We start from the raw sequence: 12,829 nt of genomic DNA on the forward strand, positions 1-12,829 counted from the left end.
TCCGCGGTGTCGCAGGCCGCCAACAACAAGTTGCTGCACAGATGTACGGCCCTATGTTTCTCCAAACAAACAAAAAAAAAACATAAAGAAATAGTTTTTCTTTTAGGTTTTATTAGCACAATGCACTCTTAGAAAAAAAGACAATAGTAAAAACGTAGCAAAAGATGTCCTCGGTAAATTTACCAGCCATTTCTACCACTTTACGGGCTGTTTAATACCTTAGATAATGCAGGCTCGTAGTACGTGCTCCTCTTACTGACAGTTAGTAGGTTTCACAGACCAGTTTGTAAAAGCTAGTACTATCATCACTTGCGGCATGATAAAGAAAAAATCTGGGCTTTTACGTGCCAAAACGACGATATGAGACATGCCATAATGCGTGACTCCGCATTAACTTTCCCCAGCCGTTTTAGGTAACGCGCACCGAATGGATAGCAAACCGGTATTTTTTTTGCATTTTGTTCCCATCGAAATGCGGCCACCACGGCCGAGATTGGATCCCGCACCCAAGGAGCTTAGCAGAGCAAGAACAGACCCACTCTGCCACCACGGAGGGTGTCTATTATGCCGTGTATAGTGCATCTCTTAATGCCATGTTTAGATAAACTATAATTTCTGCCATTATGTTCTATGAATAGTTACGTGCGGAGCCATGGCTTGTGCAGGCTGTACGTTATATATGCGAATATAGGTTCATAACTTTGTTCGCTTATCCAAATACATAGGTTCGCTCAGGTGCTCCTAAAAGATATGGCCGTATATATAGACAAGATTATGGCTTCTAGCGCAAGGTGAAACACGGACACAGAAAGGAGCAGACAGTGTCCGTGTTTCACCTTGCGCTAGAAGCCATAATCATGTTACCGTACCAACTCGCCCAACTGTCTATCCTATTGCTTTATATAGACAAGGTCGTTCTTAGAAACATGTCGTGCGTAGTATCCCAATAATTGCATTGTGGGATGCGTTTCTCTTTTTTTTCCTTCTTGTGCTTTGTAGCTCATTATATGCAACCTTATGTTCATGTTATTACACAGGTAGCGTTTATCATTTTTTTCTGCATTCGTTTTGTAACGCACTTCTACAGCTGACACAACTTATTTGTTTCTTTGAACTGGAGCTTAATTAGGCAGCAAATGCCCCTATACCGTGGAATTACTATCTACGCTTCCTAAACTGTCTATCTGTGTTCATCGTATGTACCTCTTTCGGGTAGTAAATGCAACTACCAGTGCTGTTACTAACTGCCATTTTAGAATCTTCGTCAACTTTGCGACAAGAAGTTACTAGCTTTTGGTTGGTAACTGATTGGATTGGATTAGAAAAACTTTAATAAAAGTCCTGCAGGACGCACGTCAGCGCGTAGTGGGCGTCTCCCACGCAGGGACCGACAGGGAGTACCTGGCGGCCGCTGCGTTAGCCTGCTGGACGGCCCATTGCTGGTCTTGTAGGAGCGGGCTTCGTATGGTTTTCTCCCACTTGTCGGAGGTAGAGTCGGGCGGAGCGTTTCTGCACTCCCAGAGCATGTGTGAGCGTCGCCGTGACCCCGCACGAGGGGCACGCATCGTCTGGGTAGACGTCCAGGTAGATGATGTGTAAGGTGGTGGGGTTCGGATAGGTATCTGTCTGTAATAAGCGTAGCGTTAGCGCCTGCGGCCTGTTTAGTTTGGGGTGCGGGGGCGGAAAGAGACGTCGTCCCAAGTAAAAGTGTTTGCTGATTTCATTGTAGGTTACTGGGGCGTCCCTGCTCACCTCCAACTCATCGAGACGTGGTTGCCCGGGGGTGACGGCGCGGTCGGTAAGCGCGCGCGCAGCGTCGTGGGCTGTCTCGTTGAGGTTGGGCTTGAGGTGGGCTGTCTCGTTGAGGTTGGGTTGGGCCCGGGATGCGACCCAGGTGGGCAGGAAACCATTGACGGTGTGGTGCTTGAGGGTGCTCGGATCAGCGCCGCGGAGGGCGCGTAACGCCTTGTCGGAGACGACTCCTCTCTCGAACACTTTGATGGCCGGTCTCGAGTCGCTGAATATTGTGGTTCGCTTATCGTCGAGCATTGCCAGTGCTATGGCCACTTGCTCCGCCACCTCGGGGTCACGTGTGCGTATCGTGGCAGCGTTTAAAGTCCGTTGCGAAGACGAGACCGCTACCGCGGCGAAGGCTCGGTTGCACCGGTAGGCGGCGGCGTCCACGAAAGCGACGTCGTCCCCTTTCTTGTTTATTCGTTTGAGGAATGCGGTGGCCCGGGCTAGGGGCCTGCCTCGATTGTGTTCCGGATGGACGTTTCGCGGAATGGGTGCGATCGTGATCAGGTCGCGGAGCTCGCGGGGAACCGGCGTAAACTCCGGTGGATCCTGGGCGTTCGGGGGAAGTACACGAGCTCGTGCAAGATGTGACGGCCGGTCTTCGTCATCGTCAGTCGTATCATGTGCGCTCTGTCCTGAGCCTCAGCGATCTCTTCGAGGGTATTGTGCATCCCGAGCTCGAGGAGTCGATACGTCGGCGTCGTGACCGGGAGCCCAAGGGCCCGCTTCACTGCCTTTCGTATGAGTACACTGAGCTTGTCACGCTCCGATTGTTTCCACTTATGCATTGCTGCGACGTAGGTAAATTGACATGGGACGAACGCGTGTACAAGACGCAGCAGATTGTCTTCTTTGAGGCCGTGGTGACGGTTGGCCCCCCTGCGTACGAGTCGTATTGCGTTGTCCGTCTTTGTCGTCAGCTTGTGGACCGTTTGGATGTTTGATCTGCCCGCCTCGATAATCATTCCCAGTACTCGGATGAAGTCGACCCTGGGGACTGGGCGACCGTCTCTGGTGTGGACGGTGATGTGGCGCTCGGTCGGTGGTTTCCATCCCATAGGCCTTTTGGCTTGTCGTTTTGGGCTGTACAGCAGCTCCGATTTGGCGGAGGAGCACTTGAGGCCCGTGTGGTCGTGGTAGGATTCGGCGATTTCGACTGCCTCCTGCTTAGCGGATTCGATAAAGCCATCCGACCCCGCGGAGCACCAGATGGTGATGTCGTCCGCGTATACCGTATGGTTGAGGCCTTGTATCTTCGAGAGGCGTTCGGAGAGCGCAATCATCACCAGGTTAAACAGCGTCGGCGAGAGGACGGAGCCCTGTGGGGTGCCACGCTGTCCGAGCTCGACGTCTTCCGACGTGAGGTCTCCGGCATGGAGCACGGCCTTGCGACGGGTTAGGAAGGAGCGGAGGAACTCGTAGAACCGGCGCCACTTTTTGAACTGATGCCACTTTTTTTCGAAGAGTGTGCATGATGAATGTAACTATTTGCTTTTGCCAATTGTACCAACCAGATGTTCTTCCTATATTGAAGACATCTTCATAACAGCTTTAATGAAGCTCATCGTCATTCACTTTCATTCTGGTTTATCTTATAAATTCAACATTTCTGATAAAACAAATAATTTACCTTATGCGTTCCTTGGTTTCATTGTATCTTGGCCTCATATAATTGTGACTAACGACAATCGGGCGCCTCGGTTTCCCTCCTCATTTTCCCGCCTAGTAAATCGTGATATCAATCTACGTAATATACCCACGCCAATGCTTTGAAATTGCAGCCATCTGCAGTAATTGAAATAAATAAAGAAAAACATGAGAAGGTGGTGAGGAGTAGAAAGGGAGCGGTGTTGTTCAGGCGACCACAGCCTTACAAATACTGCAAGTCAGTACTTTCATTTATAAGCAAAAATTACCGCACCTTGTTTTCGGCACCCATCCTCTCACATGAAGAAATTGCCGTTTCGCTACCTTCAGCCTAGACTGCCAGTCACTTCGTACCGTGCACGGTTCAAGCCTGGCCAGTATACGACTGCCGCAGATGACAATGCACAACCAAAACATTGTTGCTTGTTTAACGCTAACTCTTTGCGTCAGTACCTGCATCACGCAAGCCTACGTGCACTCATTAGATGCCACTTGTGTTGTTTTCTTTCTACGTATGTTTATTTATTTATTTATTTATTTATTTATTTATTTATTTATTTATTTATTTCAGGAGTACTGCCCGCCTCTCACATGAGGCCTTAGGCAGGAGTACACGCCGAACAAGAAAGCAGATGTGGTGATACAACACTAAAACTTGCACTAGGCAAGTCCACAAATGTAGATGTTACGAAGAAATCATCACTGAATACAGTGCATCAAACTTAACATTTTGTATCTCTAGAACAATTGTAACTAAAACGCTAGTACTTATACATTTTATGTCTCGCGTGTACACGCAGATCAGAATATGAACGATAACAAACATCTCTCAGTGAAGCAATATCAGTAACCTTTCAAAATGCAAAGTGGCTTAGAGGGGATCAAAAGTGGCTCGGTAAGGATGGGTTATCAAAGACGAGGACGAAGAGGTAACAACGAATTAGGAATTGAGCATTCGCTCTCAAAGTTATTGAGACACAGCTTACGTGACCTTTGTTTGCGGAGATCGCTTGCCGTGTGGTAGCGAGCACGCGAAGCGTCACAAAGAAACTTTCAAATGTAAACGTCTATAGTGAACTTCGAGAGAAGCCGAAGTCCTGAAGGCGACGACAGACCACCGTCATGTTGGTCTCAAATCTGGGACGTTCAGCTCCGTTCCAAATGACAACTAAATGCCAGCAAAAACAGTATCCGTTTTGGCTTGAATGAATGAATGTATGTGTACAATTATGGGCGAGCTGTGAGTCAGGAAGCGCTTAACTGCCTTCCTCTTCTCTCATTTGCTGTAACAGTCCACTCTCACTTCCTACAATTCGTTGTGGCAAGTCCTCCGAGTAAAAAAAAAAGAGCTACGGTATTCTGTTATCATTACGTGGTTTGTAGACTTGCTTGGAATATTGTGTACGGTCATATATTGAACTATATGTAACGTTTATAGAGTCATCTCTTTATAATGCGCAAAAATGCGTCGCTAATTACAATTCATTTCTTTCATATAACGTTCTTTGGGGTTTGTATTGTTTCTTATATATATATATATATATATATATATATATATATATATATATATATATATATATATATATATATATATATATATATATATATATATATATATATATATCGTTACTGCTGCAATTTTTTTTTTTTCGTGCGAACGCAGAACATCGGGCTTGCAAAATATGTGCAAGTTTACTACAGGTTGTACTGCCATGCGCCCGTTGCGCTTCAAGATCTACTGAAATAGGGAATTTGATGCGGTCGCGAATCACCGGCTATACAAATGAAAATACATAGATATATTAAACGGTCGCTGCTCGCACACCTCATCAAAGTAAAGTGATGCTTCAATATTCTTTCAGCGCAACAGTAAGTATCCCACTCTAAAGATTTTGCACCCCAAGGCTGCCTTAAGTTACGGCACTTTGTTGCGAGACCTTGAAGTTCGTGTTTCAAGGAAATATCATCGCTGTTTCAATTCTGATAGAAATTGAGATGCTGAAATAATATCGCAGTGCTAACACCGACGACAGCCATAGCCTCTGCTATTTATGGTAGAATGTTCACGTTGATACCATTAAGTGCCTAATATAAAGCTTCTAGAAGTACGCAGAAGGTAATTTTCTTTTTTTTACTGGCTGAAATATACATGACCGGCATATTGCCAAATAGCGGTACCACGAACCAAATGCCATCTTTTTCGAAAACACCACATTAAGCACCGTGGTCTATGACTGTAGATGTTTCTCAGAGTTTGTTACTAGCTCAGCACAGGCCCACGATTTATCAGAGTTCATTTCATGCCTGTCATTTTGCTCAGAAAGGATGGGTTATAAAGACGAGAACGAAAAGGACACAACGAATTGAGTATGCTCTCTTAAAGTAATTCAGACACAGCTCACGTGACCTTTGGTTGCGGAGATTACTTGCTGTGTGGCAGCGAGTACGCGAAGTGTCACAAACAATATTTCAAAGGCATATGTTTATAGTGAACTTAGAGAGAAGCCGAAGTCCGGAAGGCGACGACAAACTACCGCTACGTTGGTCTCAAATATGGCAGCTTCAGCTCCGTTTCAAATGACAACATAGATGCCAGCAGAGACAGTATTAACGTTGGCTTGATTGAATATATGTGTACAATTATGGGTGAGCTACAAATTAGGAAGAGCTTAGCGGTCTTCCTCGTCTCTCGTTTGCTGTAACTGTTGCACTCTCGCTTCCTATAACAGGGCTTATCGCCCACAGTTGTATAATTAACCATCTCTTGTGGTTACACAACACGTCAAAGTGTTCAAGAGTTGGCGGTAATCGAATTTCCTTCTTTTCCTGTTCTATTTTATTCTCGCTCACTGAAACAATGGTCTATCATGCTACAAAGCGAAATTAGGTATAACATTTGGCTCGGCAGGTGTTTAACTTTCAATCAACAGTCAACACACGCCATGTGGAAGTGAAGTCTATACGTGCGCGTTTGTATGCGAGCAATAGCGAAGTAATATATGCGCAATAGTGTAAGTCAGGCTAACGCATAATATAGGAAAACTGCACAACGCAGAAATTACACTCTCTTGCCAGAAGAATGGTGTGGTACGTGCAACCCAAATTGTTCCTGCACGCGCAACAAACATTGACGAAATGCGCATTCGTTAATTGCGTGCATTTCCACGAAAGGTTGCCGAGTCGAATAACACAAAGCTACGAAAATTTATAGCTCAAGATGTATGGTCCTAACATGTCGCACGTATCGCAATATTTATAAGTATATCTCATTTCAGCTGTTTGAAAATTGCGCGTGCTTATTGACATTGATTCTATAACCAAAACTGTTCACCCATTTGTACATATTACGTCGGTGATGTATTACATATTACATATATTACGTGGGGGATGGTAGTTCCGAGCTCTTATGAGTGTCATCGACCGGACTAATGTGCAACCTCATGCACCACCCACTGCGTTGATTTACCACATGTGTTCATTTTATTTTTTAACCCTCAAAGCGCGGGTACGTCCCTTGTCACTTCAATGGCCGCACGTCCCCTCTATTGACATGCGCTACAGACAACGCTGTCTCTATGCTCTCACGAAAAAACAAAACGAAAAAAGGAAGCAACGTTCTCAACAAGCACGCAAACAAACGATGATGACCAGGGTGAAGGGTTCGCCTCGACTACAGGCTCGGCTTGGCTTCTGGGCAGCCAGATGAGTAGGCGGCGCGAGTGCCACCGCCTCCAGGACAGGCACAGGTCAAGCACCTCGTTTTGCAGACACGAAAGAGTGGGCGACCCGCACGCCAGCCGGGCACTCCTGAGTCGTGCATAGAGATGCGTTGGTGTGCGGCCGAGCCCCGCGTCTTTGACGCATACTGGACTGACCGCTGGCGCCTCGTCGGACTCGGTCGCCTACGTCCCCGATCGACAGCGGGCACTGACACTTAGGCCACGCGCAGAAGTCACCGCTGGTACTGCCGATCAGCGATTGCCCGAGCGACGCTAGTTAATATAGTTTACATTCCACAACCTGCTAGCGCGGACTCTGTGGCCCCCGAAATAATACACTGGTGGCGCATACGTATTCCTTCTACACACCAGGCGCAGACGCACTTTGGTGAATAGAGACATTTGGCAGAAGATATCGGCTAAGAACCACGCGGTGATGACCGTGGAAGTCAAGCGATAACTTCTCGCTCGACTTGCTTATTGATTTTGCCGGGCAAACTTGTCGCTTCGCCAGATTGTGAGGCGGGAAGGGCCTACACCCAGGATTGTCCCGGGCTGTGAACCTCATTAAAACAGTTCCGAAGGCACAGAACGCACAAGTGATGCACTGGTGTCAGGATCAGTCTCTAAATCACCGCCGCTAATTAAAATGTATCTGCGGTATGCCCAGCTTCCTCGGCGATGCAATAATCAACACAAAGCTGGGCAACAAGAAAAAAAAAAGGGCATCTTCGCTTTAACAAATCCGTGCAAAGCAGCCATTGCGGGGGTTCTGACATTGCATTACTGGGTTGCGAACAAGTAAAGCACTGAAAAGGCAAATAATGACATGAGTTTGGGTTCACGGAACAAGTCCCGCTTTTTGAATATTCTCCGGATGTTATTTTCAGCTGCGCACGCGCGTCTACGAAACTGCGTGCACCTGGTTTTCACCAACTTTGTTCTCGCAAAGTGTCCTGAATTTACTTTGTTTGTCCCGGAAAAATTACAGATTATGCCGGTCGTCCACGTTTTCTGTTTCCACACATGTGAATTGACGTATTTGTGCTAACAGTGGTGTTTAACGCTCTATGATCTACGGCTTCTTTGTTGTGCCCATTCTGTGTGCATGTTTATTTCTGTATTTCGTTCCTTCAGTACTGCCATGAAATGCGGAAGTACGATATCTAATTTATGCGCATCATGTGTCGTGCGGCACTTGCCACAGTGGTTCATGATGATATGCGTCGGCTTTCAGAACAACTCTTAAATTGAAAGGCTGGCCTTACTCAACTACTCAATTGTTTGTTTTCTTTTGCTTTTTTTTCATCTCAGACATACGAAAACCCGTTTTTCGATATGAGGTTATTGGACATGGGAGTCATGGGGAATACGGGTTTTTTTTTTTCAGTAGGGCTACGAAGCGTCATAGGTTTGCCGTAAATGCATTCTACTATTCAAGCTTGGCACGCAATGCATCGGGCACTGTGTATACTGCGGTGCATGCTGCAAGGAGTTCTACTATGCCAGAGTGTAACGTCATTCACGTGCTACCGATGGTGTCATGGCTATCAAGTCCCGTAATCTTGACTACACTGCAACATGCGGGAAACAAAAGCAAAATTTTTTTGGGTTCCTCACAGACTCCCTTCCTCCCGCTCTCCCTCCGTCCCTCCCTCTCTCCGTAGAGGCACACGTTGAAATCTTCGATAACTTCTGCAGCAGAAAATTTCGATGGTCCTGATTTAAAAAAAAGCGTCATGAGGCAACTTGACGCTGAGCATGGGTTCGCTCCCAAGACGCGCGAGGGGCGATTCGGAACTTGGCGCAAGATACTCTCAAACCTCGTTGTAACGAAGCGGCATATAATGAAGTGATGAACATAATGAAGCAAATAAGTGGAACCGTCCTTAAAATGTTCATAGAGATTTACATTACAGTACATGCAATAACGGAAATAACGAAGAAAATGATATAACGAAATCATGCCGGCTTCTTAAACTTTGTTACAACAATTTTTTTTCCTTTGGTACTCGAATTGTTCTCACCTTTTTTTTTTCTTTTGCAAAAGCGAAGCTCTTCTTCTAAGCTCGACTGAGCACCTCATCCTTTGTGTGTCGCAAAGATCGGTAGCACAAACGCGCCCCCGTGGTGATGTGTGCATACATTCGAGAAATCGGCAGCCGGCCACTTCTGCTCAACCATATTTTACGATCGTGTCGTTCGCGCCCACTTGTTGTACACTGCATTCCTATAGCGCGCGCACCTTCCGAGCCAAGGGAAGATAGATGCTCGTATCAGGCAAAAAAAAAAAGAAAAAAAACGAAGAAAGAATTGCCGAGAAGTAGCTGCTGCCGGCGAAGATGTTGGAAACACCTGCGCCGATGCGAATCACGGCCGGCTCTACACCGCTTCTCCAAGAAACCCCCTCCGGCAAGCACAAGGCGCACACGCTTTCACAAGCACATTCTCCACTCGTTGGCTCCGCGCAGCCTTGTCCCGAAAGGCTACTTGTAGTGCGCGCACGTTCCGGCAGCAGCCGCTGTTTACGCGGAGAGCGATAAGAGTCAACTTCGATTCGGACTCCCGTTCCCACGGTCGCCGATTGGCCGAGCCCGGCCGATGACGATCGGATGGCGTGGAAGGACGTGCTGGGTGAGCTGCCGGGTGACGCGACGAAGGTGACGAGGATTCGCGATTGCCAGCCGGCGGGGCCTTGCCGTGTGGCCTTTCCCTCAAAGCGCCGTCTTCGGGAACGTGGGCGTATTATGCGGCCTGAATGAGATGCAGCGTATAAAGCGGAATGGTGCGCACGTGGCCAGCCCGTTGCGGTGGAAGACGCAACGGACGAAGAGGAAAAGAAATTCGAGATTGGCGGCCGATGAAGAAAGGGTTAGATGATAGAAACGAATGCGGATTTACTTATGCGAGTAACGTATAGGGTGCGGGCGCGGGCACGAGCTCGCATGGTCGGAGCAAACGTAAAAGATAGTGGTGAGCCAAAAAGTGCGGCGGGAAGGGGTTATGCTTACTTCGTCGATAGATACGACGACAGAGATTAGAGGCACCGGAGGCAAATTTGTTTGCCTCGCACTAAGGTCTCAACCACAGCTAGTTGGCAAGGCGACATCCTTGAAACAAACAGGGCAAGAGACGGTAGAACATTGTCCCATTTTCTGGGCTTGCTGTCCTCTTCAGAATTGTCTTCTTCATTGCAGTTTCTTTGGCAATACCTAAATACACGCGACTGTCATGGTGCTGAAGCCAGAGGTGTCCACGTAAGAGACCCCACTAGGTCCCAAGTACCGCAAAACTAATTTAGTGTAAAATTGATGTCGATCGGATAGCTTCGATAACACTGACTGATAATGACTGGATAAAAGAAAAACGTATAAGGAAAAATGTTGAATACGGATGAAGTGTAGAGCAGGTTTTGATTGTCGTAATTTAGTAAAGAGATGGCTCAGCGAAACAATTCCCAATTCCGTCGAAGGACACACTGAGTTCCTCCATCTCTTGAAAGAACGGTATCAAAAACAATAAAATATTTAGGAGACAAACACAGCGTCAGGCAACGCACAGTTACGCTGTCTTTTTTTTTTCTACAGACATATCTGAAACATAGGCTTAATTAAGCTAGTTAGCGCTGATTGTTTCCCTAACACAGAGCGAACAAACGACAACACAGAACATGACGCACGAAAAACGACAATTCCCGCGCTTAATAACAAGGCATCATTTATTCACAGATAGAGACAAATTATATGCGCATAAACATTTGCCTAACGCATGTGCCAAGCTGATTTCTAGCGCCTTTCTTTGAATCTCCAGCAGGAGTGTTCTCGAAGTGTCATTTCGCTGAGAGTATTTAGGAAGCCTGGCTTATCCATCTATCACCATGCGGCTTTATGTATCACTATTTGAGTACCTCTCGGGGCATACTATCCTTGTACCGAAGCAAGTTTTTTCGTGCCTTCTCTGTGTCACTGGTTGTTCGTGCTGTGTAAAGGAAATGAGATATTTTTCTAAAAATATTAAAGGAAAGTGTGTTTGTAATATTGCAGTAAATCGTGTGCGTGAATGAGACCACAAGGTTGATAGCCGTCGAGCGTAGCTCATCGCATTGAACAGCCCCCTCCCCCCCAAAAAAAAAGAAAATAAAAAAATGATTGGCTGTGTTTTCTTTTCGAAAACAAAGCGTGCATTCACCGTATGGAGCGTAACATAATTTCTGTGCCATTTACTGTTTCGATGAAATTAAGGCAACTTGCAGTGAAGCCCGGGGAGGAGGGGAGATGGGGGAGGTTGTGATGGTCGCGTAAGTGTGCACCTAGTAGACTATCCATTTCGCCTGCTGATGAAGTGCTGATTGGCTGTGGGGTAGTAACATCGAGAGGGAGACCGGCGCGCTCAGCCGGTGTCATCCTCGCTGGTATGGCTCCAGACATTAAGCAGCGGTCGAATTGAACCGTGCAATAAGTGGACTCTTACAAAATGCACCCTTCATCCGAACTTCCAGTGCTGAATCCGTTCCAGCACGATGCCTCGGGCTACTGGGATGATTCTGTCATGTTGTATTCTATTATACACTGAACGTAGGCCTATAGCATTCACAATATTTTCTAATTCCACGGAAGTAAACACTTTTAACCACGCCCCATTCAGGCATTACTGATATAATGCTGTTGTATATTCCCAATATTTCCGGCACATTTGCAGTTACTATATGCATCTCACAATGGCAGCTTTCAATGCTAATGAAAACCTGTGATGAACTGTGCTAAATGTACAGCTGATCACGCACGTATAATATGCAGTTTATCAAATACGCCTAAGCGAGCAGTTTAATAGCGCTGTGTTGTGGCACCAATAGATTTTAAGCGATATTTGGAACCAGTGCGTTCTTTCTTTCTTTCTTTCTTTCTTTCTTTCTTTCTTTCTTTCTTTCTTTCTTTCTTTCTCTTTCTTTCCTTCTTTTTGAGACGAAACCCTTAAGGAAGGAAGGAAGGAAAAAGTGGAGAAGGAAGGCAGGGAGGTTAACCAGTTTTGCCTAACCGGTTTGCTACCCTACACATGGGAGCGGGATGGGGGGATGAAAGATGGGGAGAAGAGATAGAGGGCACATAACACGGCACACACATCGTTGGTTACAGTCTGTCACTCTTGTGCGGTACGTGACATCACTGTCACAGCCGCTTGTCCAAGCCCGTATCCTTCATAAACCGAAGTAGTCCCTTCGTCGCCTTCAGCTGCGATGTCTTGAGTCGGCGATATGTGAAAATGGTTGCAACTGACAATGGTCTATTGTCAAGGTGCGCTAGAACGGACGCCATGGACTGTCTCTGAACATTATATTCAGGACAGTCGCACAGAATGTGTTCCAGCGTCTCCTCGCAAAGACGGGCATTGCAGAGATCGTTGTCGGCCATTCCAATGCGAAACGAGTAAGATTTCGTGAAGGCCACCCCTAGCCATAAGCGATAAAGCAGGGTGGCCTCACTTCGGCGGAGTCCGGTTGGCATACAGAGATGCATCAAGGAGGGCAGGTCGTGTTGATGATTGCTGCGGTTGGTCTGGCTGCTTGGTGTGCACCATAGAGAGAGCGTGATCTCCCGTGCAAGCACTTGAAGTCTGCTGGCTGCGTCGGACCGTGAAAGTGGTATGGCCTCTTCCTGTGTGTCTTCAAG

Source organism: Dermacentor andersoni, chromosome 9, assembly GCF_023375885.2.
Source record: "Dermacentor andersoni chromosome 9, qqDerAnde1_hic_scaffold, whole genome shotgun sequence".
In the NCBI taxonomy this organism is placed as follows: domain Eukaryota; kingdom Metazoa; phylum Arthropoda; class Arachnida; order Ixodida; family Ixodidae; genus Dermacentor; species Dermacentor andersoni.